General features: G+C 40.8%; 1 long non-coding RNA gene across 1 annotated transcript in view; it reads right to left on the reverse strand.

The window, feature by feature from the left end:
* Positions 1–10,168, reverse strand: part of LOC108449281 — a 181,453-nt gene extending 171,285 nt beyond the window's left edge. The window contains exon 1 of the long non-coding RNA XR_001865430.1: positions 10,025–10,168. This is a non-coding gene — a long non-coding RNA (uncharacterized LOC108449281). The remainder of the gene's footprint in view (positions 1–10,024) is intronic.
* Positions 10,169–18,781: the final 8,613 nt, after the last annotated feature.

Genomic DNA, 18,781 nt, shown 5'->3' on the forward strand with positions numbered 1-18,781 from the left:
TAACAATAATGAATCAAGGCTCCTGGAACATCCAGAGCCCACCCTGCAGCCACCAATTTCCTGCAAGGCTTGGAGAGGCTCTATCCCATCCTTTTATCTGTTTTAGTTGCGTGTCCTTATGAATTATATCACCTGTGATACTGAGGGGCCTGTTTGCCCTCCAGCACGGTATCATTAGGCTTTACTATCATTACCTATCTAAAAGTTTGGAGGAGCAAGCTGAGCAAATGGAGCAATCTGTTTTAGGTACTAATGCTTTTCTTCCTGTTAATGTCACACTTGTGAAATCTGTCAGTATCAAACAAGCATATGGCATCTAATGAAGGACTTTGACAAATTCTCAGCAGTCTTGAGATCAGCCTCTGAAATGTGAGGACGTTCAGCACACAACAATAAATGCAGTGGTCCATATGGGTCCCGAGGTCATGAAAGTCCAACACAAAGTATATGAAGTCACTGCAAAGATTCTAATAAAACTTTACAGGCTTTGGAACAAGCAAATGGAGCAGGAACAGCAGATTGCTATGATTTTGGAGAGCTTTGTGATTTCCCTGTTTGGCAAAGAAAAATGTTAAGAATAGGAATCCAGGGAACAGCAAAAGTATAGGCTTCAAACTTTTCACTGTCCTATAACACAGTAACATCACACTCTTCAAAGTACTGATCTCTGCAACACCTCTGCAAGGTAAATACAGCACCCCTGTTTTACAGATTCGGAAGTGAGGCACTGGAAAACTATGTTGAAAACCATACAATGAAGAAAGAACTGAATCCAGGTCTCCTAAACCCCAGGCCATTACCTAGACCTGGTAGCCATTGTTAACATGTAATTTCTTACAAAATTAAGGTGTTTTCTTCCTCAGAACGGGTCTGCAAAGATTTTCTAAAACACTTAATCTTCTCTCAATTTACCAAGATTTAAATTTTTCAAAATTTAGACAAACATTTGACTGAAATGTAACACAATAAGTGTTCAAATTAGATCACTTTTGAACACTGTGAAATGGGATTACCTTGGAAATTTTTTATTGCATGTGCTTTTCCTACCTTTTTATTTCTACTTTTGTACAAGAATAAACCATTGCTTGTTGAAAAGCTGCAAAGACTGGGGTCGTGGTGTCTAGAAACTACAAGATTAGACAAGTAAAATCTACCACAACACCTGCTGCTCTTCTAGATGCCCTACACACAGCACTTTTAGCAAGAATTACTGAGTCAAGAGATACCTAATTAGCACTTAGTCTGCATCTAACCTTCTGCATCTGACCCAGGTGCAGAAATGAATATGCTGGCTGAAGTTTCAGTTTTCTAGCTTTCTGTTTTTAATGAAAAAACTGCTTTTCTGTCAAGGAAGAGTTTAATTGAAGTTTTTTTGAGCAGTCCCATTGCCAAGTGCTCTCAAGGCCCATTAATTCACCCAGTAAGGGCATTTAGTGTCTCTAAGTTCTCAATACTTTTGTACTTGATCCTCTGGGATCAACATAACATGATACTGAGAGGAAGAAAAGTAGTTCCAAGTAGCACAAAACCTAAAACTGATGATGCACATTCCCTGGCAGATTTAACTGGGATGGATGAAGCATTCACCATTGCCAGCTGTCGCCTCTGTCCCTCTTTTGGAAGTTCCATACCAGGGAGGCTTTAGCAGAACAAGTATCCCCTCTTGAGTCAGCAGGGCTTACAGCCTGAAGTCAGCAGGAAGGCACACATCACACGCCGCTGGCCCATGGCAAGACACAGGGTGGGGAGGGAAAGGAGCTGGAGCCGTTTCTACTTCAGCTGCCTCTGACTGAAGTCTCACCAAGCATGAGTCAACACCCAAAGCCGGTTAGCGGGCTGCCAGCATACAGCTCTGCTGGTTTATAAAAAGGAATGGCCCTATAAAAATAGTTAAGGCTCAAACCTTCAGCATGCACATCTGCTCTTTGAGACAGACTCTAAGGTCACTTTGAATCACAGAATTAAATACATGGCTAGTGAAATGCAAGAAAAATGACTGCCTTTCCCCTTGTGTCTCAACTTTTATCTGCTCATCTGAACATTTTGCAAAAAACAACAGAAAACCTATTACAAAGATTGCTGGTGCATGAAATGATTGAGAAATATTTGCAGTTTGAAAGCAGTTTCACTTCCTGCCTGATACCACAATGAAGCTTTTTAATAAAGTTAACATCACTGTTATTTGTTTTACATCTATGTCTTTATTTCTCTGTTTTATGTTTCTTAAATACTTATGTTAAAAAAACAAAAAATTCTCTCCTAAATCCAGAAGTTCCTGAGTTTTCATTGTAAGTCACACTGCTGATAATGTAATAATGTTTCTAATAATAATGCTTTATGCTTACAATGTAAAGCAGCTTTCATCCAAATACTTCAATGCATCCTACCAATTTTAGCCAAGCTACCTAAATATAAGCATACCATTTAACAGCTGGGCAGCCTGAAAGATTTTGTGACCCTCTTTCCACAAGCATGGAAACTGAAAAAGTATGTTATGGAGTCCTGAGTTAAAATGTTCCAGGAGCCATTAAACTATACTGCCTATGCAACACCTATGCACAGTAGATAAGCTCCAGAGCTGATAGAATACTAATTAAATTAATTTTACAAGTGCTTGTGTGCTGCTGTTTGTAAGGTTGTGTTCCAATATGCAGACAAGCTGTTAGATAGTCATAAAATGTATTTGTGAGTTGTGAAAGTAATGAATAACTATCTAAAGACTGTCCTACGAAATAGAAAACATAACAAAAAGCTATCATATGTCCCCTACTATTATTTTTGGTTACTTAAAATGTTCCAGCTGCCCACTCAAAATCCACGTGAGCACTATCGTAATCTTGCAGGCTCTGTCTCTTTCTAGAAACTACTTGCACAGTGTCCATAATAAAAAACCTAAATTTGTTCATTACATTTTTAACGAATACAGTGAAACACAAACCCAAATATCATTCTGCCCAACAAAGGAATTGCTACAGGGATGGCTGGCCAATTGTTCTTGCTTTTAGTTCCAAATTAGACTCTCTGGTTTCTTTGACAGCCTCTCCCAAGGTGGTGTAATTGGCAGTGACAGCATGGCCATTACCCCATTAAAACCACACAGCCAAACTTTGGTAACATGGTGATAACCCAGCCTGTGCTCTGCACTACCTCAAAGGTCATGTTTCTTGCATCTTCTTCTGAAGCCATCTGGGGGCACCTGTTGGCTGGACTCTGGGCCAGTTCTTGCAAAATGATGGACATTCTTACAGAGCTAAGTAATGTGACATATACATTAAAAGTCTTTTTGTTAACATTTTCTTCCTATGTGGAAAGTTAGATATGCATATTTAAATTAAAAGCTTTTATTTCTATAGGGCTAAATGAGTTACAAGACCCACACCAAAATATGAACATGGTTAGTGACAAATGTGGGAAATATGCAGTAAGATAGGGTGTGAAAGGCAGGAAGCAAAGATGGTATTTGGGCGATTCATGTGTGCCTGTGTTTTCCAAACAAAAAATTTATTGCCCAGGGACAATCCCAGAGTGAGCTGGTGTGAAACCATCATAATACATATATTCCTTTTGCCTAGGTAGACCTGTGTACTTCAGATCCTTCCAGTGCAGCACACTGGAAGGTTTATGCACCAGGATCTGAAACAACTGGAAATAGCAGAAATCCTGGAGAAAAGCTTTTTCTGGTGTGCAGAGATCCTTCCCCTTCAGGGAGTCCTGACAGCAGTCTGAGGCTTTCACTATTCTCTGTCTCAGCTCGCACATTGCCACTGCCCACGTTGACACAGGGAAGGGCTGAACGGCCAGCGGAATGCAGGACTTGTAGCACGTGTTTCCAGGTGGGCAGTGTCACTATGGGACCTGCAGAATCTCCAGTGCTTTGAAATTCTGCTTTTATCCTTCCTTCTTTCTTCAAGCATAACATTTCTTTTTTGTTTCCTCATCTTGACTATGCACTGAGACACACAGAGATCATCAGGTCGCTGGGGCAGGGCTGGGCTGGCAGTGTCCCTCAGTGCATGCAGACTTGTGCACGCACACGCCTGGCAGGATGACCATGTTTCAAGCAAGACACCAACAGTGGATGACAATTCAAGTGGAATATATAAAAGGAAACGTGAAAATTGGAGGAGAACGTTTCCCTGTTTCAGCAGAAAACAGGAAAAACAGTCAATTTATAACAAGGGACAAAGTTTTATAATGATGGAATTATCATGGTATACTTTTTTTCTGGTAATTCCCAGAATTTCCGCTGCCTATGTGAGGATATCTTCTATGCCCATACCCCTCATCCTTGCATTGCAATCCACTAAACTTACTCTTTCCTCAGTACCTTCATATCCACCACTCCAGCTTCTTATGGCTGTAAAAACTCCATACAGTCCTACATACCTGGAACATACAGAACATACATACCTATATTCATTTTCAGGCATATAAAGAGCTTTAGGCAACACTTTCCAATTCCCTGAACCTCCTGTGTTCTTCAAATCCTCTTCTCTGCATTGCCCAAGATTTAGGACAAAACCTTTCAGAAACAGATAAAGGCACAAACTACAATGTTAAGAGTGCTGGGAATTGCATCTCTCCATACCTACTTTCCACTAGACCTGAGCACTTGTCAGTCAGGGTACTAGCTTGGCTTCTCTGTGCTCCAGAGAGGTAAGGCTGTATTTGTTCATCCTTGTTTGACTAACATATAAAATATATATGCATCTATCATATGAAGAATTAATGTTACTGTGTTGATGGGCACTGTAATAAATTACAGGTTACACAATAAAACAAAACAATGACCCATGTCATAGGAATAACAACTGATAAACATGCTGTCTCCCTTTTTATAGAGCATTTCAGATTTTGTCTAGGTTTTACTGCACTGCAAGCAACATTTGCTTTGTGTTAGGTTGCTCTTCTCTTTTATTCTCCTTTAAAAGCAATGGAGATTTTTTCTTCAGTTACCAAATTTTTGTTCTTATCTTATATACCACTCCACTGTCCACATAAATGCAGCAAGATCAACCAGTCAAGTGCACCTAAAGCAAACTTGGAAATAACAGGAATAAAGCGACATATTCCTCAACCCTTCCTTCAGCAAACAGCAACAAACAAAAGTTGCTAAACAGTACAAGCCAGCCAACATGAAAATCTCCAGCATTGTTCTCTTCTCGATCTTGATTAAAAAGGCAAAAAATTGGAAAATGTGGGAGAGGAAAATAAAAAGCATAGACAAGTACAGCTATAAGGACAAAAAGAAATTCTTAGGTAGGGCATTGTATCAAATTTCCAAAGCTTTTTCTGGTGTATACCAAATACCTCCTCATTGATTCAACTAACAGAGGAAATAGCAGTCTATTGATCCAGTGAGCATAGCTGCAAGTCATATGTGAGTACACAGACACATATTAAACACATTTTGGAAACAAAATGCAGTTTTTAGTACATCACCCCTCTCAACATGGCTGTAGCAATGCTGCCAATTGTGCTGCAGTTTAATATAGATTTCCGATGGAAATTAATTCCACATGCTGAAGGCTTACTGGTTAATGCCTATGAGTCACTCATTTATCTGTTTTGCGTTTATTGACTGTCAATGTCATAGAATAACCCCCACCTTCTCTTGTTATGAGACAGTGAATAGTAGCTCCTCATGTTTCCTCTATTCAATAGTTTCCAATAACTGCCTTATGCTTCTCAAGGAAATTTTACAGTGTATTATATGTCTTTTTATACAGGCCTCCTAACTAGGATCATTACACTCTTATTTAGTCTATTTAGTTTCATACAAAGTTTGTGAGGAGATCAAATACTTACAGTATAATTACTAAGCTCCTAAACTGTATATTGTTAAAAATTATATGTATATAATTGTATAAAGAGTATATTGTTAATATTTTCCTTATCAATCTGTTTCTTTGCAGATAAAAAGCAGTTGTTAGGTGAAGACATGCAAACATCATTGCTAAAATGAGAGTGGATGTTGTGTATTCACTTTCTCCATGTGATCTCATGTAATTCTGTAGGGCTAATTGAGTGTGTTAAGGTTATGGTTTGGTTTGAGATCCAGTTTTGCAAGGAAAGCATTATTAACCAAAGCTGGATCCTCTTACTCTGGTTTTTATTCTATTTTATTCTACTTCAGCAAGGCTCCACCTGGGAGATTTGCAGCTCAGAAACAGCCTGAAGTCATTGTCTCACATTTAAGGCAGCACATCTAGGGAGACCAATTTCCCTTTTGTATTATCAGTGCTCTTCATGTAACTGATAATTATAGGTCAGGGCCTGATTCTCAGCTTACCACAACAATTGTGAAACTATTAATGTCCACTGAGTTTCTCCCAATACAATAGAGATTTCCAAACCCTGCAATCAGCTAAGATAAATATTACAATTTTGTAAATGACCTTCTGTGGATCCTGGTGACCATATGTTTGAATTCTAACATACAAACTGGACATAAATATCAGCACATTATTTTCAAACAAATTGTGAGGATAGTTTTGTTAAAGCAACATTTGGTAAAAAGTCCTTTAGTGAATTAATTTCTGCACTTAACAGAAACCAAGAAAACAATTGTTTCCTGTAATTGGACAGTTTGATTAGAGGCAGTTGGTGCAGAGCTGAGAAAACTGGAGCCATGAAGCCAATTTTAACATGAAGTACATTTCCTTTTCTTTAGGATCCAGAAGCATAACATGCAAATTGCTTCCTAAAAAAAAGAAAAAAATCTGTTTCTATTTATTATCCCTTCTGGTATTCTACCCATAGTAGAAGTTTTCAGCTTGGAAAGAGTTGCATACTTGATGCTCATCATACACAGTGATACAGGTATAAAGAGAACATAGACTTAAGAGAAAGAAAAAAGAAAAATGTCTTTAAGACATCTTTGAAAGAGTAGACAAGAGATGTGGTGTTGTGGTAAGGATCTTTTCTTGTAAACCCCAATTCAAACAACACACCCTCACTAAACTATTACCAACTGTAGCTTTATTACTTTTATTACAAGTACTCTGAGGAGTCCCAGTGATGAACCACTGTTCTGGCCAACATACAAAGAAGCACCTTGGACTGCAATAGAATTAAATTTAATTTGGCTCCAGCTCAAATTTCAGTGTGTATCAATCTCAATTACCACACAAGCAAATACAATAACCAGGTCTACTCACCCAGCCTCAGCCCACATTAAGCCAGACACCATATCTAATCAAGAAAAAACTAAAGTCCTGCCATGGGATGGGAAAGAGGTTGACCATTTTATTAACAGCTGATTTAAAGTATACCAAATACTGAACATTGAACTGAGATAGAATTAATTTTCTTCTTCATGGCTCACTTCACTGATCATTCACAGGAGTATGGTTTAAACAACTGAAGGATAAAAACCCCAGGGACAAATTTGCTGCTGGTATAGACTAGCATATAACTTTGATCAGTATTTGGTGTAAGAAATAAGTCTGAACAATGGGAACTTCCTCCTCAGAGAATGACAGCACACCAGGAACTGCCAGTGCCACCAACCTCTCTGGAAGCTGACTCCTCATGTGCTGAGGTGGGAGATGCTCATCACTCCCATTCTGACATGGTACAGAGGACGTGACCTCATCCCACCCGCTCCGACCGAGAGCCCGCTGCACATCTTGACAGCAGGCGAGAACAGGAAAAAAGCCCTGCGCTGGGCCCGGTGCGTGGGAGGAGGAAGCCGCCTTGGTTAGCTGTCACCCAGCGCGACTGCAAGCAGCTGCACACTCCCACTCCCACCACCTGCATCCTACAAGCAAGCTACACCTCTGATCTGGACTGAGACGCTGTGTGAGCACAAATTTACCACCCCAGTGCTGCTGGGAAGGAGGAGGCCTGTGCAAATGGTGGCACTAAACCACCAAGCGTGGTGAGCAATGTGGTGGCAGGAAGGAGCTTCTCAAGTGCAAGGCAAAACTTGCAAGGGCCACTCTAGGCTTGTGAGCCTTCCCTATCACATTGCTCACAGCTGGGCCCAATTCCCCCACCTAGCCATGAGTGTAGGAGTGCCTTTGGGCAAAGCTTCATCCAGAAGCACTGTCTGGTGAGGAACATTAGCAAAATGCACACAGGTCAGGCCAGAAGCATCAGCAGTGTGATGCAGGGAGGGCTGACACCTGTGCAGAATACAGGTGGATGACTTACAACATGTGATGGGGTAGAACAAACCTGCCGAGCTGGTGCTTGAATGAGAGACAACTAACACACATAGATATGTTGGTACTGTTACAACAGTAATATTTTCACAAGAAAGATAAGTACTGAACAATATCTTTACTGTACCAGGCACAAACTTATCAACATCAGCCATGCGTGACCTCTTCTCCATCTATTCTTTCCTTCAATGAGGTATTTATTGCAGGCAAGAGCAGGCATACTTGCAGGGCAAATGACTTTTTGCATCAGTACTTGTACGTTTTAAATGAGAGTAACTTGCTTATTATATCCCAAATATTTACAAGTTAGGCTTAGTAAGAACATAAGAGTTAGGGACAACATAAATTCCAAGTGGTTGCTTAATGCCAGAAAAAATGTTCTTTGTTCAAGAAATTCACTAATTCTAAGAGACAGAAGTGAGGCTGTATGAAATCTAGGAGTGTCTATGTGACTCTAACACACTTCATTGGTCAATGCTAGCAACTTGTTAGTTCCAGCTCAAAATATCATCTGTCTTTTTCTTAGTTGTCCCAAAATTGTCCTTACTTTGGCCATTAACTCTTCCAGAGCAGTCCAACCAGCAGGATGATTGTCAAGCATGGCATTGGTTCAATAGTGACCCGACAAAAGGATTTGATATAATAGGAAGAGTCATTACCTACAAGATGTGAAAATAAGCACTTTCTGAGCGACTCCTTGAGTTCATGCCTTCCTTGGCAAGTCTCTAAGACATGCACTAAAATGAGAGGAAAAGGATCTGTTCTGAACATAACGCTCTGGATGTTGGTCTGGAAGAGGTTCCCTAAAACTAGAAACCTGCTACTCAGCACCGGATAAACTTGGTCATCCTGTGTTACACTTATAATATCCACTTATTCCATAGGATTTGTAAATTTAATTTTAATCCCAGTATCAATCCACCAAAATTCTTTCCATTTCCTCAGAGAAGTCAAAACAAAACAAATTCTCTTTGGTAGACACAGTATTTCTCAGGCAATCATGCTGACTATGCATAATCAAATCATGCTACTTAAGCTCTCTCACTGTACTCCTCCTTAGGATTTCCAGCCTCCTCCATGTGGATATTTCCTCTTTTCATACTACAGTATTTACCTAAATCATGCAAAAGCAGAGGGGTACACTGGACAAAACTGGAATAAAGTCAACACAGATTTTAAAGATGTTTAAGCATTTAGCTCCCCTGACATTAGGAACAAGACATCTCACAAAATCTGGTTGTTAGAGTGGGACTGGAACAAAACTGCATTCCTCTATGCAGCTGGAGTCTGATGGTCCTGTTTGAAAACACTCTTTATCACCAAAGCGGAGAGAAAGCAGGCACAGACCAGCTGGACACAATGTCAACAGCTATGCAAGGGCAGAGGAACTCCTGTCCTTATTTTGTTAAATCTCCAGCAATCCCAGTCTAACCAGGCCTAGTCCAGGAGCAACTGCTACTGAGGAATGCAGTCTCCTCAATAACCTACTATTTTCCAGTTCAGACACAAGACACCTCTCTCAATTCATCCTGTTGCAACAAATATACTACAATACATACACTAACAGCAACAAAAAGATTCTACTAAAACAAGCCCCTCCAAGAAACTTTGGCTCTCCTGGGAGGAGAGGCTGAGAGAGACACTATGGCTGTTTTTACTGAAGGTGCTCAGATACTCCAGCAATGAATGTGATGCAGAAACACAAATTAAATAGAAACCACCCAGCTGACAAGACTCTGATGTACTTGGATTCTCCCTAGGTCATCACTGACATTGCACACTCTTGCCAGTCCTCCAGCACCTCCCAGTTTTCTCATGTTGTCCCAATTGCCTCAGAATTCAGAGAAGCTGGTTACCTAGGCATGGATTATATCGACCTTGAGAAATTGAGTTTTCAGGCATTTCGATTTCATGATCACTTGTGCAGGTCTGATCCTGATCTTCTCTAGTAATTCTCTTTTCTCCCTTGGGAAATTTCTGCCATCTGTTCCCTTATTCTTTCCTGAAAATGGAGGCAAAAATATAGCTTTTAGCAACACCCTCAGTAAATGCTTTCGCTTTCTCTCATAGGCCACATCATCCCTTTCAGTAGCCTGTTATTCCAAATGCACTGCAAGCAAATACACTTAATTGTATTTTAAAGTGAGCAAAGGTTTCAATTACCAGTTTCGTTCTTGCCCAGTGCATATATTTATTTCAAACACTTATGCATGTTTCCTTTCATTCACCATCTGTCTTATTTTATTTCCATTCATTCTTTCTGTTGTGCATTGTCATCTAATGTAGAGCATTGTACTGGAAGTCAGGTCTTCTAATTCAGCCGCTTATCCCTCAAACTCATGGTGTGACCCTGTGTGTGTCATTAAGCCTTAATAAGCCTCATTTCTTACCTTTAAAAACAATATTGTCTGAATGAACCATTACATCAAAATTGTTTAATTTAATCAGAGTAGTAATACTTTATAAATGTTAGGTACTATTTCCATTTCATGCCAATCATGCCACCCACATTAATAAACTCCTTTTGTTTACTTCTGGGCTCACACATATGTCAGAATCTACTCTCAGGCTCTGGGTCCGCAATGAACAGGTAAATTTCACTTTGTAGAGATCTGTCTTGCTCCTGAACAATTTTCCCTTCTCAACAACTTTCCTCCAAAAATTATCCTTCATGAAACCATGCAGAGAAAACCTGTTAAAAAGAAACTGAATTTTTAAGCTGAACAACAGATAATGTAAATATTTTGGTCCCCTCTTCTGCTAATTGCTCTCTTTTTTTAGTAAGAGTTTCTGAATGTAAACATCCACCCAAAGCATTTTCAACGCAATGTAATCACACTGAAATGAGGAAGGAGACCCTAGGAAAGATAACTTAGGGATGGACCCCATCTATTTATTTGTGGCTCAGAGAGGTGCAGAAAGCCTGTAACACTCAAATCATGATAACAAATTGAAAATTGACACAAAGTGTTTTGCTTTGGTTTGCTTGGGGTTTTGTTCGCGTTTGGTTTTTTAACTCCAGTATGGTATTACTCAAAACAGTTGACAGACATAGGTTACTCTTGTTTCAGTTTTGAATGGTCTCATTAATATTTAGCTCCACAAATTCTAGTTTCTTTAGCAAAGCGAGAATACCTTCCCTACTCAGAGCAACTCAACAAAACCTCATTTGGTTATTGCCACTGGAACCTTTGCAGTCACAAGTCCAGGTGGCCTGTGTGCTTCAGGCAATATTTTGCGAACACCTTTTACAGGTTGAGCCCCAGCTATATTCCTGACATGCTCAGAACTCCTCTGAACATCACTTGCACATTAGAACATTCAAGAAATACAGAATCAGACCAAAGGACAGCAGAGCATGTGTTATACAATTTACTGGAATAAAAACATCTCAATCATCATTTGTCCTTGCTTATAGCAGGTTAAATCAGCTCTTCAGGACTAGTTGCTCTAGTAGAGAGAATTGCCTATCAGTTTCTTTCTATTATAATGTCAGATCGTGCCTGCTCTGGGCATCTTCAGTAACACACATGGGTGGGAGGCAATTTATAAGTAGAAGAGTATGGGGATTTTCATTATTCCTTTGAAGTATGAAGGCTTGATCAGTGGCTTGATCCTAGCCATTGAGAGGACTGGAGCCGACTTCAGTGCCTATTTCATGTTGGTTGTTTCTCGCCTCTGACCAGATAAAAAGGAATAGGGAGAAAACACAGTCATGACCCTTCACCTCAGTAAACCTTTAAGGCAAAATGACCCACAGCAGGAGCAATCCAGGAAACTTTAAAGCTCTGGAAACCACAACTTTTTCTCTAAGATGCACTTCACCTCTTTTTTTTTTTTTTTAGTGAGTTTTTTAGTGATTCCTGACTAGCTGTTACAAAGCTCTTCATTTCTATATATTCTTCAATGAGAATTCAGCTGGTTTTGTGTCCTGGACCCTTAGGCATTTCCCCTCACCAACTCATTCATGACTTTTTTCTTGGATTTTGTTTTCTAAATTTTTTCTTCTCCCTCCAACATCAAAGTTACCTATTTTTTAGGTCACCTGTCTCAAGTGCTCACCACTAGTTTCTTCCTGTTTGTCTAAACCTCCTGCAGAGATCTCTGCCCACTAACCACTATTAAAGAGCAGGTAGGGTCTGCAGAAGATCTGACACCTCAGCAACTACTTTGTTTGTTCTCAAAGACTAAGCGACTACTATTTTTCATTCATCACCCAAAGACAATCATACACATTTAGCAGCCAAAAGACTACCACAACTCAAATACAAGTGTTAGCATTACACAGATTGTTACATCTATTCAAGATGGATACCATTTCCCTGTTGTCTTCTGCAAATCTTTCTTTGACTTCAGGCCTTAATATTTCCTTCTTCCCTACAGAAGGGTATTTCCCCCTGTGCTCTGTTTCACTACAGTACAGCACTTCCCAAGAGGTTATGGATTTATTCAGCAACATCAGGATCTTCCACTCCATCTTTTCCATCAGTTCCTTACACCTAGAGTTCAGTCATCAGCCTGCTGAGACTTTCACTCCTCAGGCTGCTCCATCTCCAGTCCACTTAGCTGGCTTCTGCTTCCCATATATCTACTTGAGAAGTGCTGAGTAGCATAACTTGCTTGAATCTCTCACTTTTGCACTCATGCAGCTTTGGAGGCCTTGTCCCAAGGGATGTCTCCCTGCAGTGCAATACCCACTCCTTTAGACTCACACCTGGCAGACTCATCCCCCGGAAAACAAAGGGAAAGGGCTTGTTTCACCTACAGACCTTACAGGCTCAGCTTATCCTCTGGTAGAGGAAGACATTTAGGATATATATTGCTGCCATAAATTGTAGGTAGTTAAAAGAAAAAAGAACCCTGTGGAGATATCTGAAATCTAATCTCAGACAGGCAGCAATCTAAAATAAACTACAGCTGGTGTTTCAGCTTTGATTCTGCTGCCACCAAAGGCAAATGGCACAATTCCCATTGATTCCAATTAAATCATAGACTAGATCCTCTTCTTACTCATCTTTCCTTTTTTGATGCCTCTATCTGCTTTTCAGTTGTAAGTTTCCCTGCAATACCACTCTCAGGACCATAAAAAAATTCTAAGAAATCACACAAGTGCAAATCTTGGTACTATTTTTTTAATGAAAAAGTAGGGAAGACTTTTAACTCTCCTAATTAATGGCATGGAAGAAAAAGAAGCATGGTTTTGTGCTAATGGTTTAGTTGGTTTCAGTTAGGGCTATAATCCATCCTAAGAACCAACATACCTTCCGTACATCTCTAAACTTCAGAAGAAAAGTACTCCCTTATGACAGTGAATGCATAAATGTGAGAATGCAACTGTTAACCATTTTGCAGTGAGATGGGTGTTTAACCCTTTTGCATCTAGCTTGACCTCGATATGCCTTATCTCAAAGCAGAACATGCACACACCTGTTTTTAGGCTGTGCTCGCACACATGTACAGAGGAAGCTGTGGTGCTGTGCAACATCCCTGCATTGGTGCTGCCATTCTTGTGGGAGTTGCATCACCATAAGTTATGCAGCTTTTTGCTTCACTCACTTTGCTTCACTGCTCTTACAAGGACAGCCAGAGGGTCTCCTGGTTTCCACTTCAGTGGTGACACAGAGTATGACACTGAATCTGTGCTGTGGGCAGCTCAGCTGCAGCTCTTTTGAGACACTTGGGGGCAAAGTTTCAGGGGTGCCAGCTCCCGCATTTTGCTGGGCTCCCTGTCCTCTTTCCTGCAGGTCTACCCTTGAAACTCTGGCCTTCCTGGTTGCAGAGAAAAGCCTGAAAACATGGAATCTTACAGTATTTTTAAGTGTGACTCATGACTTTTTGCCATGAAGGGCACATATGATTGCCTCCTTTCAACTTCCCTTTGTCTCTTTGCATGCAGCCACACCTGCAGATGTTCAGGGAGGAGTGCCTGCACTCATCCACCCTAAAAGCAGCTTCTGTGTATGCAAAAGTCACCACCCGCTTGCACAGGTGTCACTATTCCCATCGGGCGGGTGCAGAGGTTCTGCTTGATGGGGCTACATGTGTATAAGAAGTTGCCCCTTTGAGCACACTAGTCTGAATATCACATTTTAGCAAAGTAGCACAGCTTTTTCCGTGTGTTCCATCCACAAAACATTTTTTAAAGTAGTTTTACAATGTTAGATATACAGATAACTATCTCAGACTTTTTTTTCTACTTCCACTATCTGACCTTCGCAGTTATTTCATACAAAGCACAGAGCTCAGTTAGCTCTTTCTAGTGGCTGCTGCTCAGAGTGCTCAGCTCACAGAGGCAGAACCAGCCCAGACCAGGGCACAAGGGATTAGAAGTGCCCATCCTCATTACCACCAGTCCTTCTCAGCTTTCTCCAGGGCCTGCAGGATGCACGGCCCTGTCCCATAACCAAAGTGGCTGGGATGCTGGCAGGCCAGTCAAGGAACCCCCAAAGAACATCCCTCCTGACTTCACAGAATGTCAGGATAACGTAGCAACACAAAACCAAAAATCTTTGTAATTTAAATTCATCTCAAGACAGATTTTAAAAAGATATACCAACAAAAATGTCAAAGAGCTCTGTCATTTTGCCTCAAAGACAGCAAAAGAGGTTTGATCCTTCTCCAAACCAAAAGGCCAGAGCCCTGACCCACCAGCAGAATCCCATCCTGGCACTCTTCAGGCAGAAGACCTTCTGCAGGCTGGCAACAAGTTTTCTATATCAGGCAGATCACCCAAAACACCTTGCTGCTTTCACAGTACTATGGAGGAAGTACAGACCCTCATTTTTCTTTAATCTCCCTGGATCATTTAATCAAGAAATGACACCAGATGATGACACTGACACCATGGCAGCCCCAGGGAAATCTGCCCAGAAATGGCCTCAGACACCTTCAGCACAAAGCTGCCCAAAGATATCTCTCCAGATGTCTTTAGTAACAACGCCTGTGACTCAGAGAGCACTTAGCAGCGAGTGTTGAAGGTAGCTGAGCATCATTACCCCATTCAGATGGGGAAAACCAGACTCTCTGGGCTAAGTGATTTGCCTGCAGCCCCGCAGCACCTGGCAGACCTCAGAGCAGGAACTAGAGCCAGGGCTATGGTGTGCTAATTCATGGCACAGAGCCAGCGCATCCAGCCTGCCTCAGAGGGGTTACAGCCCACTTGCTCCTCTGCGTGCATGAGGTGAGTGCGACCCCACAAATTCTTTTGCCTGGAGACAGGATGAAATATAAATTTAACTGCCTATTTTTGCCATTAAATATGTTCCACCAGCCTAGTCCCACCACATCAGTATGGAATACATGAATACAATGCAAAAAAAAATGTTAAAAATTAAAGCGTAAGTGGCTGAATTCAGTAAAGCCAATAGTTGTATTCAATAAAGTAACATGTTTGTGATTATTGAATTTTGCTAGACACATTTTGAAGATAATATCTTATTTGTACAATGAATGGTTAGACTAATCAGTGCAAGGGTTTAAATAGTCTAAAGTACATTAGCATAATCACTCATGAAGCACATGTAGTTTATAAATGAATTAACAGCTACAAATTAAAGAAGTGTCTGCTTTATAAAGCATCTGCCTTTTTTTTTAAGGAGAAAAAAAGGAAAGTTGGGCATTCTGATTTTCAAATGCTCTCAGACTGTGCAATGTGGAAATGCCTGCTTGCACCCTCCACTCCTCAACATGCCCAGCCCCCCAGGAAGCTCCAGGGGCAGTTCAGAGGAGGTAGGACTCTGTGCATGGATGAAGCTCTGCAGACCCCAGCCCGGAACTCTCATCAGTTCTACCTCACTCCTGTTCAGGATTTTTTATGCTGTGTTAAGGTTAAACTTAGGTTAAACCTAAACTGTTCTAGGTTTCTGAAGTGCTTGCACCTTCCCAGAATTTAGAAAAGGTGTATTTTTACTAATAGGATGATTTTACAGACCCCTTGAGTTTTCTGAAGTGAGCAGGATGCATAGTTCCCACTCTGTGTGCCCTTGTTCCTACACCTCATTCTCATGTATTAAGCAAAGGAGAATGACTTCTTTACTTCTCCCTGAGGTCAGACATACCTCAGCCAACCTGACTGCTCATTTCCCTTGGAGGTGAGGAACACAAGTGCTGCTCTGCAGTCAGGGGTGATGCCACCTTAAGCCTATCCTGAAGAAATCCCAGCTGGAAAGACCCTCTCCAGCCCCATATCACAGCCTCCATTGAACATGCAAAGGTGCACATGTGATGGAGCTACAGATGTTCCATTACCTGGTAAAGAAACTGAAAGGGTAGGATTCTTACAAAAAGTGACATAGGAAGGGGAATAAGAATGAGCACTGAGAATGAGGGACACAAAATAGGAATGAGGAGACAGAACCAAAGCAAGTAGAGGTTCTTCTCAACAGAACTGGTAGTTAAATGGAGGAGTTAGTTGCCAAAGAACATTGTGAACAGTGCATGGTTTCAAGATGCAGTTACACAAATTAAGAAGACATATATCCATTTGGGTACTAGACATAGACTCTGGTGGCTTAGGAAGGCAGGAAACCGATAAGGAAATATTCCTGCTTTTACCCTGTATACCCTTCCCTAGGCATCAGATTGATCATTGTCAAAAGATAGAGCCAGACCAGCCATTTTATGTTCTTGTACTTTTTTATTCCAGAGTGCAAAGGTGGAAGTTAAGAACTGCATTTTCCAAAAGACAAAGCACAGGGGGAAGTTTTACCCCAAAGAGATAGGCTGCTCCCTTAGTCTCTTGCTCATGATCACTTGAACAAGCTCATTCACCTCCTTCCTTAACACCCACCCCACCCACAGATCACAGCAGCAGTGGGTGTGTTGGGGCTGTAGTAAACACCTCTTGTCCCCTCACTGTCCACCCCAGCCTGCACACAGCCCTGACGGAAGACACCAACAGGCTCATGAATCCTTCTCATGCTGCAGTTTCTTTGTGGGCAATTGTCAACTACTTGTGTGTAGAGCAAAAATTTGGTAAACACATTTCTCCTTTGGTTATACTACTACTTTTTTTTCCCTATGGAAAAAAATACTAGTAAAACATATTTAGCCCATCACACACACTAAGTCTTCAAAGGTGAATTTGCCTTTTATTTTGGATGGATTTTTTTATCTTCCTGACTGACTGGGAACCACTGTGAGGCAGTAATCAAGAGCCTTGCACTAGAAGTCCAACCTTCTGGCCCAGCTCCCTAGTAAATGTACTGCTATTTTCATCTGAGGTTAAGGGCAGCCCAGCCACCTCTCACACTAAGAAGTATTAAAAATACTTCCCTCAGTTCTCAGAAAGAGAATAATCTAAACTCTCAAACTAACTGAACTGAAAAAGAAAAAAGAAAAAAAGAAAAAAAAAAAGAGGAAGCCTTAGCGCGAAGAGCTATTATTATGTCTTCTCACATTTTGCTGTAGCTAAAAGCATGAGTTGTATATATAACTAATGCACCACCCACCCAAGCAAAAATACTTGCTTGAAAAAGTAAAGGCATGCCTGTCAGAACTCATCCTCTTCCATTCAGTCTCCATTGTATATTTTTGTTCCTGTGATAAATTAGCCCACTACTTCCCAGGTGATTCTGGCATTTCAAATTTGAACACAGGACATGCTCAAGTAAAATCACATAGTAGCTTCACCAGCAGTCTGAACTCACAGGGAGCTAGTACTCTGCAAAGCAAAACTGAAATGTGAAGGTAATGGGGTGAAAGTTTGAGGCCTGCCCTCCACTTGCACTCACTCACACACATTAATGTTTCCATCCTGGCAGCTATAAACACTGTTTACCATCAAACACCTGCAACAGATTTCCAATACTCTCATGCTTGCAGTCTAGGTTAGCATGTAATCTGTTTTGTATGCTAGTACAGAGCAGAAACCCGAGATTGCCCTGGAGGGTTATGGTTTGTAGGTGGAGCTGCCTGGTCACATCTTTCTTAGTCTTCTCATTTCTGTCTTTCTCCTTCAAAATTCTAAATATCCTTCTCAGTGTCAGCACCAACTGGAATTCTTTTCTTTCATTAAGCATAGCTAACACCTACATCAGCTTAAGCTGTAGTCATTTTCTGGTTACACAGGCAGACTTTCCAGTCAGTGAATAGGAACACAGAGAGATACACAGAGACACCTCTCAGTCAGTCAAATAGTGTCCTTGCACAAGAATCTTCCAATTTTAGCTCTAGAACCAGGCTTGCAAATATAGAGAGGAAACCAAAGAGATTTTACTCTATCTTTTTGTGAAAAGATGGCACAGTCTGTGACCAGCTATACTTTTGGAAGGCAGTGGTGACAAATGATTGGAATTTCCCTGAATTGTAAAACAAGGTTGAGAATTTCTAGGCAAGACTCAAAATATTTAGCAACTTTACAGGTGGTTTTACAAGGATATTCCAGTAGATCTTGGACCTCTGCTGTATACAATTACTAATGTCAAGATAAAGAATAGGTCTTCTCACTAGTTCTGCTGCTTTCAGAATCTCAAAACAAGTTCAATGTAGTTGGCTCAGCTCCTAACTTTCACGCAAAAGGAAATTATCATCCTGTAACATAATGTGCAGGAAAAACCCTAATTCCATGCATTATTCCTGGACCAGGTGACCTCCCCAGTCATCATATGTTTCCC

Source organism: Corvus brachyrhynchos, unplaced genomic scaffold (assembly GCF_000691975.1).
Source record: "Corvus brachyrhynchos isolate BGI_N302 unplaced genomic scaffold, ASM69197v1 scaffold116, whole genome shotgun sequence".
Lineage (NCBI taxonomy): Eukaryota > Metazoa > Chordata > Aves > Passeriformes > Corvidae > Corvus > Corvus brachyrhynchos.